This window comes from Triturus cristatus, chromosome 5_2 (assembly GCF_964204655.1).
Source record: "Triturus cristatus chromosome 5_2, aTriCri1.1, whole genome shotgun sequence".
Classification (NCBI taxonomy): domain Eukaryota; kingdom Metazoa; phylum Chordata; class Amphibia; order Caudata; family Salamandridae; genus Triturus; species Triturus cristatus.
Window position 1 is genome coordinate 554,024,231 of NC_140588.1, and position 13,602 is coordinate 554,037,832.

The following is a 13,602-nucleotide window of genomic DNA, read 5'->3' on the forward strand; positions in this document are numbered from 1 at the left end:
CCAAGAACACTTCCCAAGCCGAGAGTCGCACCGACCTGTGCCGACTCTCCACATCACTAAGGAAGTTCCAGTATCGGGCTCGGGGCCCGCAACGCCTTATTTCCCCGTTCGCAGGAACCGATCTCTGTGAGTACTGGAACTACAAGTAAAGAGACTACGAACCATCCATTTGAAGCTACAAACAAGATCATTTGCCTGCTGTATAACCTGGTGGCCTAGCGAAAACGTTATTGGTCTTGTGATAAGTCTGTTGAGATATATATACCTTATTTTGACATAAAGAATCGTATTTTTATATATATCCAAGTCTGGTGTCCGTTTCTGGGGGGATTGATGTATTTACTGTGTGTACGATTGTAAGTGCCTAACCAACAACGCCTGAGGAATCGCCTTGGCTGCTCACGCCACGCACCTAGAGGGTGAGCAAGGGTCATTCGCGAGGGGTTATCCTGCGCCCTGACGTGGAGGAGAGGGTTCCTGCTTGACACAAGGGCAACCTTGCGCCAACCAGAGATCCCCGACTCTAACATTGTTGGCAGCGGTTGGGATTTCGGATTTGCACTTGTAATTTGCATACAGTGAATTATTAATCACCAGATAGTGAGAGCAGACCAAGTAACGCAGCCACAGGTTTTCATTTTCTGAACTTTGTTGAGACATCTGCCATTACTGCAACCATGCCTGGCTCGCACTCCGCTGGAAGAGCACTCTCTGTGATTTCTGGAATAGATGAGGTAGATTGGGAGAGACTGGAAGGCTACACGATGGAGCAATTGAAAGGCTACAGTGTAAAATTCCGAGTTCCCCATGCTGGATTCAAGAGGAGAACCCAGTACGCCAAGGCGCTAAGAGCCTGGAGGGAGTCACGAGACCCACGGAATGCGGGGGACATCGTTCCACCCGACAACCTTGAGGAGCCCAGCAGAGTCCGGTCGCCAGAGGAGCTGGCAGACAGGGCAGCAGACAGGGCGCATGCAATGGAGATGGCAAAGTTGGCAGGACAAATGGAAATGGAAAAGCAGAAGTTGGCCCTGGAGGCACAACAACGCCAAATGGATCACGATATCAGATTGAAGGAGTTGGAGCTGAAGGCGAAAAGTTTGGACACCGCTCCTTCTGGTGGCAGCACTCCACCAGCGCAGGTAGAGTCCAAGGTGTACATCCCCAAAGATGTAGTAAAGGAGTATTTCAGAAAGGATGACATAGGGCAGTGGTTTAGGGCCTACGAGGTGGCCATGTCCTCACACCGGGTCCCTGAGAAAGACTGGGGAGCGGGGTTGTGGGGAAGGTTCCTTGCTGAAGGGCGGGACACACTGTTAGATTTGCCCTTAGAAGTCCAAACCTCATACCCCCATATGAAGGAAGCTTTAATGACCAGGTATGGGTTAACTCCTGAGCTATATAGACAGAGGTTCAGGGAGACCAAGAAGATCCCTGAGAGTACGTATGTGGAATATGTGACCTTTTTCTGCAGAGCGCTGGATGGTTGGGTGAAGGGTAGCAAAGTGAATGATTATCAAGGGCTGCTTGATTTAATTGCATGGGAGCACTTGTCCAGTCAATGTTTTCCTGAGCTACGCCAGCACCTGATCGATAGCAAGCTGTCCAACCCGAGGAAGCTTGCTGAGGAGGCGGACCGCTGGCTCAGCACCAGGGTCCACAAGGGTCAAGTGGGAGACTCCGCCAAAGGTGGGCAGGGTCCCCAGCAGAAGAGTGGGGGGGACAAGGGTAAACAGAAGGGGTTCCAAAAAGGCCCCCAAAGTAATTCCCAAGGGAACCAGCAGAAGGGTTCTCAGCCTCCCCCACCCCCGCAGCAGAACGGGGCCCCGACAGGTAGACCTGTTCCAAAGGGGCCCTTCAATTGTTACAAGTGTGGTGACCCGGGTCACATTGCCTCTGATCCGAAGTGTCGCCTGTTTGGTAAGACCGCACCCACTGGTGCTCCACCCCGGCAAGTAGCTAGTGTTAACTTTGGGGAGGAAGTAGCAGTCCAGGAGGGTGGGGGTCCCGGGCAGATGACCCTAGTCTCGCTAGGAGACAGTGAGATGGTCCCTGTAACCTACCTGCCCTCTAACACTAAGAAATATGGGCAAGTGGTGACCATCAATGGAAAGAAGGTTGAGGCTCTTAGAGATACAGGAGCCAGCGTGACCTCGGTGAGGCAACACCTGGTGTCTCAAGAGCAAATTGTACCCAATGCCTACTGTAGGGTTGTCAATGCTGACAACGTAGAGAGTCGTTGTCCAATGGCTCAAGTTCCCTTTGAGTGGGGGGAGGTCTCTGGTACTCTACAAGTCGCTGTGAGAACTGACATGCCTGTAGACTGTCTGCTAGGGAACGACCTGGAGAGCTCCCCTTGGGAAAAGGTGGAGAAGACCACGCATCTGAGGATGGTGGGTCTACCCGACTGGGCGTGCGTGACCACCCGGTCCATGGCAGCCAGTAGGGGTGTTGAGAGGGTCCTGGAGCCTGAGGGAGAGGTCCAGGAACCGGCCTTAGGGAGAAGGCGCAGGAGGCGCGGGAAACCGGCCCCCGAAGTTCCCACGGCCCAGGAGGAAGTAGACCCTGAGGGGGATGCTCTGGAGCCTACCGGGGAACAGATTGCCGAACTGGGAGATCTGCCTGAGCTGACCCATTGGCAGCAAGAAGGAGGTCCCTCCAGGGAGGAATTCTGCAGGGAGCAGAAAGAATGCCCTTCTCTCATTGGTATGCGGCAACAGGCTGCAGACCAGGCCAACGGTGTTCAGGCCAAAACACACTACGTGTACTGGGAGAGTGACCTCCTGTATTCCGAGCCTAAGGCTGCTGAACCTGGGTCAGCCCGTGTGCTGGTGGTACCCCAGAAGTTCAGAACCTTCCTACTGGGGCTGGCTCATGATGTGCCGTTAGCAGGACATTTGGGGATGGACAAGACCTATGACAGGCTTGTCACCCACTTTTACTGGCCCCAAATGCATAAGAATTCAGATTCCTACTGCAGAACCTGTCAGACTTGCCAGGCAAGTGGTAAGAGCGGAGGGAAGCACAAGGCTCCTCTGCAACCTTTCCCTGTGGTCGGTACGCCATTCCAACGAGTGGGTATTGACATTGTGGGGCCTCTGGACCCCAAGACAGCCCTGGGCAACAGGTTCATCCTGGTCTTGGTGGACCATGCCACCCGGTACCCTGAAGCCATCCCTCTGAGGACAGTGACGGCCCCCGTGGTGGGACGGGCACTGATGGGAATTTTCTCCCGAGTGGGATTCCCTCTAGAGGTGGTGAGCGACAGGGGGACCAATTTCATATCCACATATATGAAATCCCTGTGGAAGGAGTGTGGGGTAACGTACAAGTTCACCACTCCTTCCCATCCCCAAGGAAATGGGTTGGTTGAGAGATTCAACCGAACCCTCAAAGGCATGATCATGGGCCGGGACGGTCCGATGAGGCGTAAGTGGGACGTCCTCTTGCCATGCCTGCTCTTCGCTTACCGAGAGGTGCCACAGAAGTCTCTAGGATTCAGCCCCTTTGAGCTTCTGTATGGTCACCCGGTAAGAGGACCTCTGAGTTTGGTAAAGGAAGGCTGGGAGCAATCTCCCAGGAAACCTCCCCAGAATGTATATAGTTACATGCTGGCCTTCCGAAACCAGACTCGGCGTTTCAGGCAACTTGCTGAGGCAAATCTGGAAGCCAGCCAGGAGGAGATGAAGCGGTGGTACGACCGGAATGCCACTCTGGTAGAGCTTCAACCTGGACAAAAGGTGTGGGTCTTGGCCCCAGTGGAGCCTTGTGCACTTCAGGATAAGTGGACAGGTCCATTTGAGGTTGTGGAGCGCAAAAGTCCTATCACCTACTTGGTGGACATGCAGACTCCCAGGAACCCTTTAAGGGTCCTACATGTTAACCGCCTTAAGCCCCACTTAGAGAGGACCGAAGTGGGCATGCTGCTGGCCACTGATGATGGAATGGAAGAGGAGACCGAGCCTCTTCCTGACCTCTTAGTGGCCTCTGAGAAAGATGGGTCAGTGGATGGAGTTAACCTCTCACCCACCCTGACGCCCGAACAACAGGAAGACTGCCGCCACTTGCTGGGACAATTTTCCGACCGATTCTCCCTGGTTCCTGGTGTCACAGATTGGTGCGTCCATGATGTGGACACAGGAGACAGCTTACCTGTGAAGCACAAGGCTTACAGGGTAACTGACAGGGTCAGAGCTTGCATTAAGGAGGAGGTCTCCAAAATGCTTGCGCTAGGGGTGATTGAGTCCTCCAGCAGTCCTTGGTCCAGCCCCGTGGTCTTGGTCCCAAAGGCTGCTGCGCCGGGAGCCACACCTGAACTCCGGTTCTGTGTGGACTACAGAGGACTCAATTCAGTCACGAAGACTGACGCGCACCCCATCCCCAGAGCTGATGAGCTCATAGATCGGCTGGGGGCTGCCCGGTTCCTCAGTACGTTTGATTTAACGTCTGGGTACTGGCAGATCGCCTTGACCGATGGGGCCAAAGAGAGGTCAGCATTCTCTACACCAGATGGGCACTTCCAGTTCCGAGTCATGCCATTTGGGATGAAGAATGCCCCTGCCACCTTTCAGAGGTTGGTCAACCAGGTACTGGTTGGGCTGGATGCGTTCAGTGCCGCCTACCTGGATGACATCGCAGTGTTCAGTGCCACCTGGCCTGAACACCTGCGCCACCTCTGGGAAGTGTTGATGGCGCTGCGCCGAGCAGGCCTCACGATCAAGGCAAGCAAGTGCCAGATCGGGCAGGGTTCCGTGGTGTACTTGGGACACCAAGTGGGGAGTGGCAAGGTGGCACCCTTGCAACCCAAAATTGAGACCATCCTGGCTTGGGAACCCCCCAAGACGCAGACCGCAGTGAGGGCCTTCCTGGGGCTCACTGGGTACTACAGGAGGTTTGTCAAGGGCTATGGAACGATCGTTGCCCCCTTGACAGAGCTGACTTCGAAGAAGCAGCCCAGGAACGTGATTTGGACTGACACCTGTCAGAAAGCTTTCGACACCCTGAAGACTGCCATGTGCACGGCGCCCGTGCTCTTGGCCCCTGACTTCTCCAAGGAATTCCTAGTCCAGACAGACGCTTCAGAGCATGGTGTAGGGGCTGTTCTCTCACAGATGACTGAGGAGGGCTGGGACCAACCCGTAGCCTTCATCAGTAGGAGGTTACTTCCACGGGAAAGTAGGTGGAGTGCAATTGAGCGAGAAGCGTTTGCTGTGGTCTGGGCGCTGAAGAAGCTAAGACCCTACTTGTTTGGGTCTCACTTCCGGGTTCAGACGGACCACAGGCCCCTCAGATGGTTGATGCAAATGAGGGGTGAAAACCCGAAGCTGTTGAGGTGGTCCATCTCCCTACAGGGTATGGACTTTACGGTGGAACACCGTCCTGGTACAGATCACGCCAACGCTGACGGTCTGTCCAGGTATTTCCGCCTTAGTGACGAGGAACCCCCTGGGCAAGGGTAGTTCTCCCCACATTTCAGCTGGAGGGGACACGTGTTAGACCTGGCACCTTGGCGTGAGTTTCCCTTCCACTTTTTGATGGTGTGCCTCGACTGTTTTGCTGGTGTTGTCCGCTCAGGGCACTGCGCCACGGCTAATCCGTGCCGCAGTGCAAGTGCTCCCTAGGTAAAGTGTACCTGTAATTGATGTTCCTGATTGGTTTATTGGATTCACTGTCAGTCCCCAGTAAAGTGCACCAGGGGTGCCAGGGCTTGTGAATGCCAATGCTGCTGGTGGGCTTGCAGCGCTGGTTGCGCCACCCACGGAAGCGGCCTTGTAAAGTGTGTCTAGGGTCTGCCACCGCAGACCCTGTGCGCGGTCCCGGACCGTCGCGCTGACTGCGCAAGTGCCCCCACTTGCCAGTCCCTAAACCTTCCCTTACCTACATATTAGCCACCCCTCTGGTAGGCCCAAGGGCAGGGTGCATTGTAGGCATAAGGTAAGACATGCCCTGGTGTGTGTGGCATGTCTTAGTAGTGAATTACAGCCCTTGTCATTTTTCACTATTGAAGGCTACCTGCTCTCCATAGGCCAGAATGGGCTGCCGGGATCCCGCCAACGCTGTGACCCCAGTGGACTCAGAGAGCATGGTAGAAGTGTCAAGTTTAGTATGCCTGAACTCAGGATGATAAAATACTTCTTGTAGTCAAGTTTATTTTAATATCCTGGGTTTGTAAATACTACTTTTAGAAAGTTAGTATTTACTGACCTGACCATCTCAGTCCGCCTCTGCTGTGTGTATGTGTTCTGCCTGGCAACAGTAAGGAGCAGGGTGGGGGGATCCCCAGAGACAGGTTGGCTGCCAGGTGGTGGGTAGAGAGATTACACCTGGATGGGTGGGAGGAGTACACCTTGACTCTTGAATAGACCTGTGCTCTGCCACCACAAAGCCGGCGCCACCCCCTGTGGGGCGGCTGATGTCTCTGCCCTGCTGCTGAAAGGAAAGAGCAGAGTCACCATAACAAAGTGCTCCAGAACTGGACTGAGCCAGGCCTAGGCCCCCTGGCGCTAAAGAACAAAAGAATTGGTGTATAAAAGTAGGAGCCTGGCTCCTCAGAAATCAGAATCCTGTTTACCACAAAGAACCTCTGCCCGACTAGAAGGAGAAGAAGACGCCGGAGGAGCTGGCCTGCTGCTTGCCTTGCTGAGAGAGGAGAGGAAGAGACTTACTGAAAAGACTTTGCTACTTTGTGCTTGAACACTCTCCAAGGGCTTGATCTGAGCTTGCCCCCTGAACTGAACCCCAGGAACAGTGGGTTCTTTGTGCTTCTTGCTCGTCCTCCAATTCGAGCCGTGTGTGCATCCCGCTGGAAAAGAGACTGCGCCCCTCATCGCCCCTCCTAGGGCCGTGACACTCAGAAGCTCGCCTGCCTCAAACCCGTGAGAGCCCCGCTCCGTCCCGAGCCGCTCTCTGTCCCCGGGCCAGGCCGCCTGCATCCCTGTCACCGCCTGCTACTGGAGCGCGCTGACCGCGCTATCACCCCTCCCGCCGGAAGCCGTCCGACGACTGTGATCTACGCCGGGTCATCCAGCTGCACTGACCGTGCCCTGCGACCCCGCTTCGCTATCCCCGGACATCTCAGGCCGCGCCGCCTCCGCTGTGGAGACCCTCCTGCACCGCCGTGCTAAAGGGTCGCTGGCCGCGCCTGCCTACGTGCCCACACCTGCTGATTGAGGACCCAAGAACACTTCCCAAGCCGAGAGTCGCACCGACCTGTGCCGACTCTCCACATCACTAAGGAAGTTCCAGTATCGGGCTCGGGGCCCGCAACGCCTTATTTCCCCGTTCGCAGGAACCGATCTCTGTGAGTACTGGAACTACAAGTAAAGAGACTACGAACCATCCATTTGAAGCTACAAACAAGATCATTTGCCTGCTGTATAACCTGGTGGCCTAGCGAAAACGTTATTGGTCTTGTGATAAGTCTGTTGAGATATATATACCTTATTTTGACATAAAGAATCGTATTTTTATATATATCCAAGTCTGGTGTCCGTTTCTGGGGGGATTGATGTATTTACTGTGTGTACGATTGTAAGTGCCTAACCAACAACGCCTGAGGAATCGCCTTGGCTGCTCACGCCACGCACCTAGAGGGTGAGCAAGGGTCATTCGCGAGGGGTTATCCTGCGCCCTGACGTGGAGGAGAGGGTTCCTGCTTGACACAAGGGCAACCTTGCGCCAACCAGAGATCCCCGACTCTAACACCGGTAGGGTGAAAAATTAATTTATTGATTATACTCTAAAAGTTTACTAGATGTGAGCAAATAATAGAATTTTTACAATACCTGGAAACTAAATGGCTCAAAATAATGAGAGATTTTACAAACTCACTCTGGTTTCTCAAACTCATCACAGGGGCTTGATGCACGACATTACTTTTTAAAATCTTACTGTTATTGATAAGGGGAACAAGGAACTTTTTAATTGCAAAGCATTCATTAAAACAAAACTTGAGGAGTCAAACTTTGTATTACGGGGACCGAAGATGTGCAGTTTGAATAATAATCTTGAAATTCAGACGTACAAAGATTTTACACACTGATTTTCAACAGTAAATCCACAACCAATAAAGTTGAATCTTTTGAAAGACATGTCAAAGGTGTGAATCTGAAATTCACTTTCAAAGAAATTCACAATGAAATGCACTGTGTAAGTCCAGCATGTCGTCAGCTAAGAAATCAGCAAAAATGAACTATCTCATTACTGGCCATATAGATGAGAAAGGAAAATAAACTCATGTTTACAATGTGGATGTGAAAGAACAGTTTCTAGGTTCAGCTTCAATATTTATGTTTATGAATAATTGATATGTTCATATTGTCTAACAGCTATCTAGATGGATAAAGCTATGTATGCATCTATACATACTTATGCGTTCATACGCATCAGTATAAAACATTGATATTAGGTTTTTTCTAGACCAAATTCTAAAAAATGAGTTAAACAGTGAATCTCATAATTGTAGTAGGTCCCACCGAGATTTGAACTCGGATCGCTGGATTCAGAGTCCAGAGTGCTAACCATTACACCATGGAACCCTCTCACACAAGAGTGCCTTTTCCATTGAGACAAAAGAGAGCGCATCAGTGATGTCCTTCTCTTATATTGATAAAAAGATATCTCATTTGAATGGTCATAGTGGATATAGATTTAATGTGATTTGATTCTTTTCAGCTATATTCTCTATAAAAGTGTTAAATATTCAAATGTTTATCTGAATATAAAAGTTATATCACAATGTTCATCTTTGCCTGTAGCATAATAAAACAGTCTACATTTCCAGACTACTGAAGCAATGTCTCTGTCTCCTGCATGGGTGGCTCGATAGAGCAATGGTTGGCAATTTGGACTTTGCATCCAATGATCCGATTTGAAACCTTGGAGGGACTTTTTTTATTACTCTTGAGCTTTTCCATTTCTTCATCTTTGTTCATTGATAGCTCAAATCCAACACCAGTAGGTTGAAAGAGTCAATTATTGAATGCTTTCAAAATGTCCATCAGCTTGAACAACTTACATCAATACAAACTTTACAATACTTTGACATCAAATTTCTTCACAAAGTAGTTAGCCATTATAAAATCATATCCTGATTTTCTCAAACGCATTTCAGACGGGTGATTCACAGCCTCACTTTTTTAAGCTTTCCCGCTATTGATAAGGCGAAAATAGCACATTTTGAATGAGAAGTTTTCTTCAATCAAACATAGAGGAACCCAAATGATGATCTCATTCAGCTAGTAAAAATGTTGTTTTATATTAGTATGGAAATCGTGAAAAGAAAATGTTTTTCATGCTGATTTACAACAGTTGATCTCCAATCGTAAAATATAAGCTTTTGGTCGGAGGCATGACAGGTACTGATCAAATTCTCATTTTTGAACTTTATTCACAAATCATATGATATGCTTTGTATACATCAACTGTATTGTTGGATCAATAATGAGTAAAAAGTGACTATCTCAATTTCAGGACATATAAAAGAGAAAGAAGTAGAAACTCATGTTTCAAATGCTGAGAGGCAACAACTGTTCATGATTTTCACCTCCACTAATTATATTTATTTTTATAATCTATATGTTTATATGTTCCTATAAATATACAGAGACATATAGCTATATATACAGAGATACATATGTACAGGTTGATTTTTACATGTTTATAAGTAAATGTGATATTGTTCCAAATAAAACTTCTAAGAACTGAATGGAAAAGAAAATTGTAATGTTCAGATAAGTCCCACTGAAATTTGTACTCAGATCCCTGTTTTCAGAGTCCAGAGTGCTAACCACGACACCATCCACCCTCCCGTACCAGGGTGAGCTTTCCATTTTGACAGAAGAGATTTGCCTCAGGGGGCAACTTATCTTTCATTGAAAAATATTATCTCACATAAAAACCACTGTTCAACAGAGTTATAACGTTATTTGAGTCTTTTGGGCAACATCCTTCCCCAACATAGTTCAATATGCAAAAGTTTACCAGAATAGGAAAGCAATCCAATTCAGTTTCTCTTTGACAGTAGAATATTAAAAACTTTGACATTTCCACATTGCTGCAGCAGTTTGCACTCCTTTCACATGGGAGGTTCCATGGTGTAATGGTTAGCACTTTGGACTTTGAATCCAATGATCCGAGTTCAAATCTCGGTGGGACCATTTTATGACTCTTGACCAAATCATTTTCTTTCAAGTGCATTCATTAATATCACATATCTAATACCGGTAGGGTGAAAAATTAATTTATTGATTATACTCTAAAAGTTTACTAGATGTGAGCAAATAATAGAATTTTTACAATACCTGGAAACTAAATGGCTCAAAATAATGAGAGATTTTACAAACTCACTCTGGTTTCTCAAACTCATCACAGGGGCTTGATGCACGACATTACTTTTTAAAATCTTACTGTTATTGATAAGGGGAACAAGGAACTTTTTAATTGCAAAGCATTCATTAAAACAAAACTTGAGGAGTCAAACTTTGTATTACGGGGACCGAAGATGTGCAGTTTGAATAATAATCTTGAAATTCAGACGTACAAAGATTTTACACACTGATTTTCAACAGTAAATCCACAACCAATAAAGTTGAATCTTTTGAAAGACATGTCAAAGGTGTGAATCTGAAATTCACTTTCAAAGAAATTCACAATGAAATGCACTGTGTAAGTCCAGCATGTTGTCAGCTAAGAAATCAGCAAAAATGAACTATCTCATTACTGGCCATATAGATGAGAAAGGAAAATAAACTCATGTTTACAATGTGGATGTGAAAGAACAGTTTCTAGGTTCAGCTTCAATATTTATGTTTATGAATAATTGATATGTTCATATTGTCTAACAGCTATCTAGATGGATAAAGCTATGTATGCATCTATACATACTTATGCGTTCATACGCATCAGTATAAAACATTGATATTAGGTTTTTTCTAGACCAAATTCTAAAAAATGAGTTAAACAGTGAATCTCATAATTGTAGTAGGTCCCACCGAGATTTGAACTCGGATCGCTGGATTCAGAGTCCAGAGTGCTAACCATTACACCATGGAACCCTCTCACACAAGAGTGCCTTTTCCATTGAGACAAAAGAGAGCGCATCAGTGATGTCCTTCTCTTATATTGATAAAAAGATATCTCATTTGAATGGTCATAGTGGATATAGATTTAATGTGATTTGATTCTTTTCAGCTATATTCTCTATAAAAGTGTTAAATATTCAAATGTTTATCTGAATATAAAAGTTATATCACAATGTTCATCTTTGCCTGTAGCATAATAAAACAGTCTACATTTCCAGACTACTGAAGCAATGTCTCTGTCTCCTGCATGGGTGGCTCGATAGAGCAATGGTTGGCAATTTGGACTTTGCATCCAATGATCCGATTTGAAACCTTGGAGGGACTTTTTTTATTACTCTTGAGCTTTTCCATTTCTTCATCTTTGTTCATTGATAGCTCAAATCCAACACCAGTAGGTTGAAAGAGTCAATTATTGAATGCTTTCAAAATGTCCATCAGCTTGAACAACTTACATCAATACAAACTTTACAATACTTTGACATCAAATTTCTTCACAAAGTAGTTAGCCATTATAAAATCATATCCTGATTTTCTCAAACGCATTTCAGACGGGTGATTCACAGCCTCACTTTTTTAAGCTTTCCCGCTATTGATAAGGCGAAAATAGCACATTTTGAATGAGAAGTTTTCTTCAATCAAACATAGAGGAACCCAAATGATGATCTCATTCAGCTAGTAAAAATGTTGTTTTATATTAGTATGGAAATCGTGAAAAGAAAATGTTTTTCATGCTGATTTACAACAGTTGATCTCCAATCGTAAAATTTAAGCTTTTGGTCGGAGGCATGACAGGTACTGATCAAATTCTCATTTTTGAACTTTATTCACAAATCATATGATATGCTTTGTATACATCAACTGTATTGTTGGATCAATAATGAGTAAAAAGTGACTATCTCAATTTCAGGACATATAAAAGAGAAAGAAGTAGAAACTCATGTTTCAAATGCTGAGAGGCAACAACTGTTCATGATTTTCACCTCCACTAATTATATTTATTTTTATAATCTATATGTTTATATGTTCCTATAAATATACAGAGACATATAGCTATATATACAGAGATACATATGTACAGGTTGATTTTTACATGTTTATAAGTAAATGTGATATTGTTCCAAATAAAACTTCTAAGAACTGAATGGAAAAGAAAATTGTAATGTTCAGATAAGTCCCACTGAAATTTGTACTCAGATCCCTGTTTTCAGAGTCCAGAGTGCTAACCACGACACCATCCACCCTCCCGTACCAGGGTGAGCTTTCCATTTTGACAGAAGAGATTTGCCTCAGGGGGCAACTTATCTTTCATTGAAAAATATTATCTCACATAAAAACCACTGTTCAACAGAGTTATAACGTTATTTGAGTCTTTTGGGCAACATCCTTCCCCAACATAGTTCAATATGCAAAAGTTTACCAGAATAGGAAAGCAATCCAATTCAGTTTCTCTTTGACAGTAGAATATTAAAAACTTTGACATTTCCACATTGCTGCAGCAGTTTGCACTCCTTTCACATGGGAGGTTCCATGGTGTAATGGTTAGCACTTTGGACTTTGAATCCAATGATCCGAGTTCAAATCTCGGTGGGACCATTTTATGACTCTTGACCAAATCATTTTCTTTCAAGTGTATTCATTAATATCACATATCTAATACCGGTAGGGTGAAAAATTAATTTATTGATTATACTCTAAAAGTTTACTAGATGTGAGCAAATAATAGAATTTTTACAATACCTGGAAACTAAATGGCTCAAAATAATGAGAGATTTTACAAACTCACTCTGGTTTCTCAAACTCATCACAGGGGCTTGATGCACGACATTACTTTTTAAAATCTTACTGTTATTGATAAGGGGAACAAGGAACTTTTTAATTGCAAAGCATTCATTAAAACAAAACTTGAGGAGTCAAACTTTGTATTACGGGGACCGAAGATGTGCAGTTTGAATAATAATCTTGAAATTCAGACGTACAAAGATTTTACACACTGATTTTCAACAGTAAATCCACAACCAATAAAGTTGAATCTTTTGAAAGACATGTCAAAGGTGTGAATCTGAAATTCACTTTCAAAGAAATTCACAATGAAATGCACTGTGTAAGTCCAGCATGTTGTCAGCTGAGAAATCAGCAAAAATGAACTATCTCATTACTGGCCATATAGATGAGAAAGGAAAATAAACTCATGTTTACAATGTGGATGTGAAAGAACAGTTTCTAGGTTCAGCTTCAATATTTATGTTTATGAATAATTGATATGTTCATATTGTCTAACAGCTATCTAGATGGATAAAGCTATGTATGCATCTATACATACTTATGCGTTCATACGCATCAGTATAAAACATTGATATTAGGTTTTTTCTAGACCAAATTCTAAAAAATGAGTTAAACAGTGAATCTCATAATTGTAGTAGGTCCCACTGAGATTTGAACTCGGATCGCTGGATTCAGAGTCCAGAGTGCTAACCATTACACCATGGAACCCTCTCACACAAGAGTGCCTTTTCCATTGAGA

At 45.6% G+C, this 13,602-nt stretch overlaps 4 non-coding genes across 4 annotated transcripts; 2 read left to right on the forward strand and 2 right to left on the reverse strand.

Annotated features, from left to right (window-relative positions):
- Positions 1-8,465: 8,465 nt before the first annotated feature.
- Positions 8,466-8,537, reverse strand: TRNAQ-CUG (transfer RNA glutamine (anticodon CUG)). Its single transcript has one exon. It is a non-coding gene; the product is annotated as a tRNA-Gln (tRNA).
- A 1,548-nt stretch (positions 8,538-10,085) lies between these two features.
- Positions 10,086-10,157, forward strand: TRNAQ-UUG (transfer RNA glutamine (anticodon UUG)). The gene has a single exon. It is a non-coding gene; the product is annotated as a tRNA-Gln (tRNA).
- An 825-nt stretch (positions 10,158-10,982) lies between these two features.
- On the reverse strand, positions 10,983-11,054 carry TRNAQ-CUG (transfer RNA glutamine (anticodon CUG)). The gene has a single exon. It is a non-coding gene; the product is annotated as a tRNA-Gln (tRNA).
- A 1,548-nt stretch (positions 11,055-12,602) lies between these two features.
- On the forward strand, positions 12,603-12,674 carry TRNAQ-UUG (transfer RNA glutamine (anticodon UUG)). Its single transcript has one exon. It is a non-coding gene; the product is annotated as a tRNA-Gln (tRNA).
- The last annotated feature ends 928 nt before the right edge of the window (positions 12,675-13,602 follow it).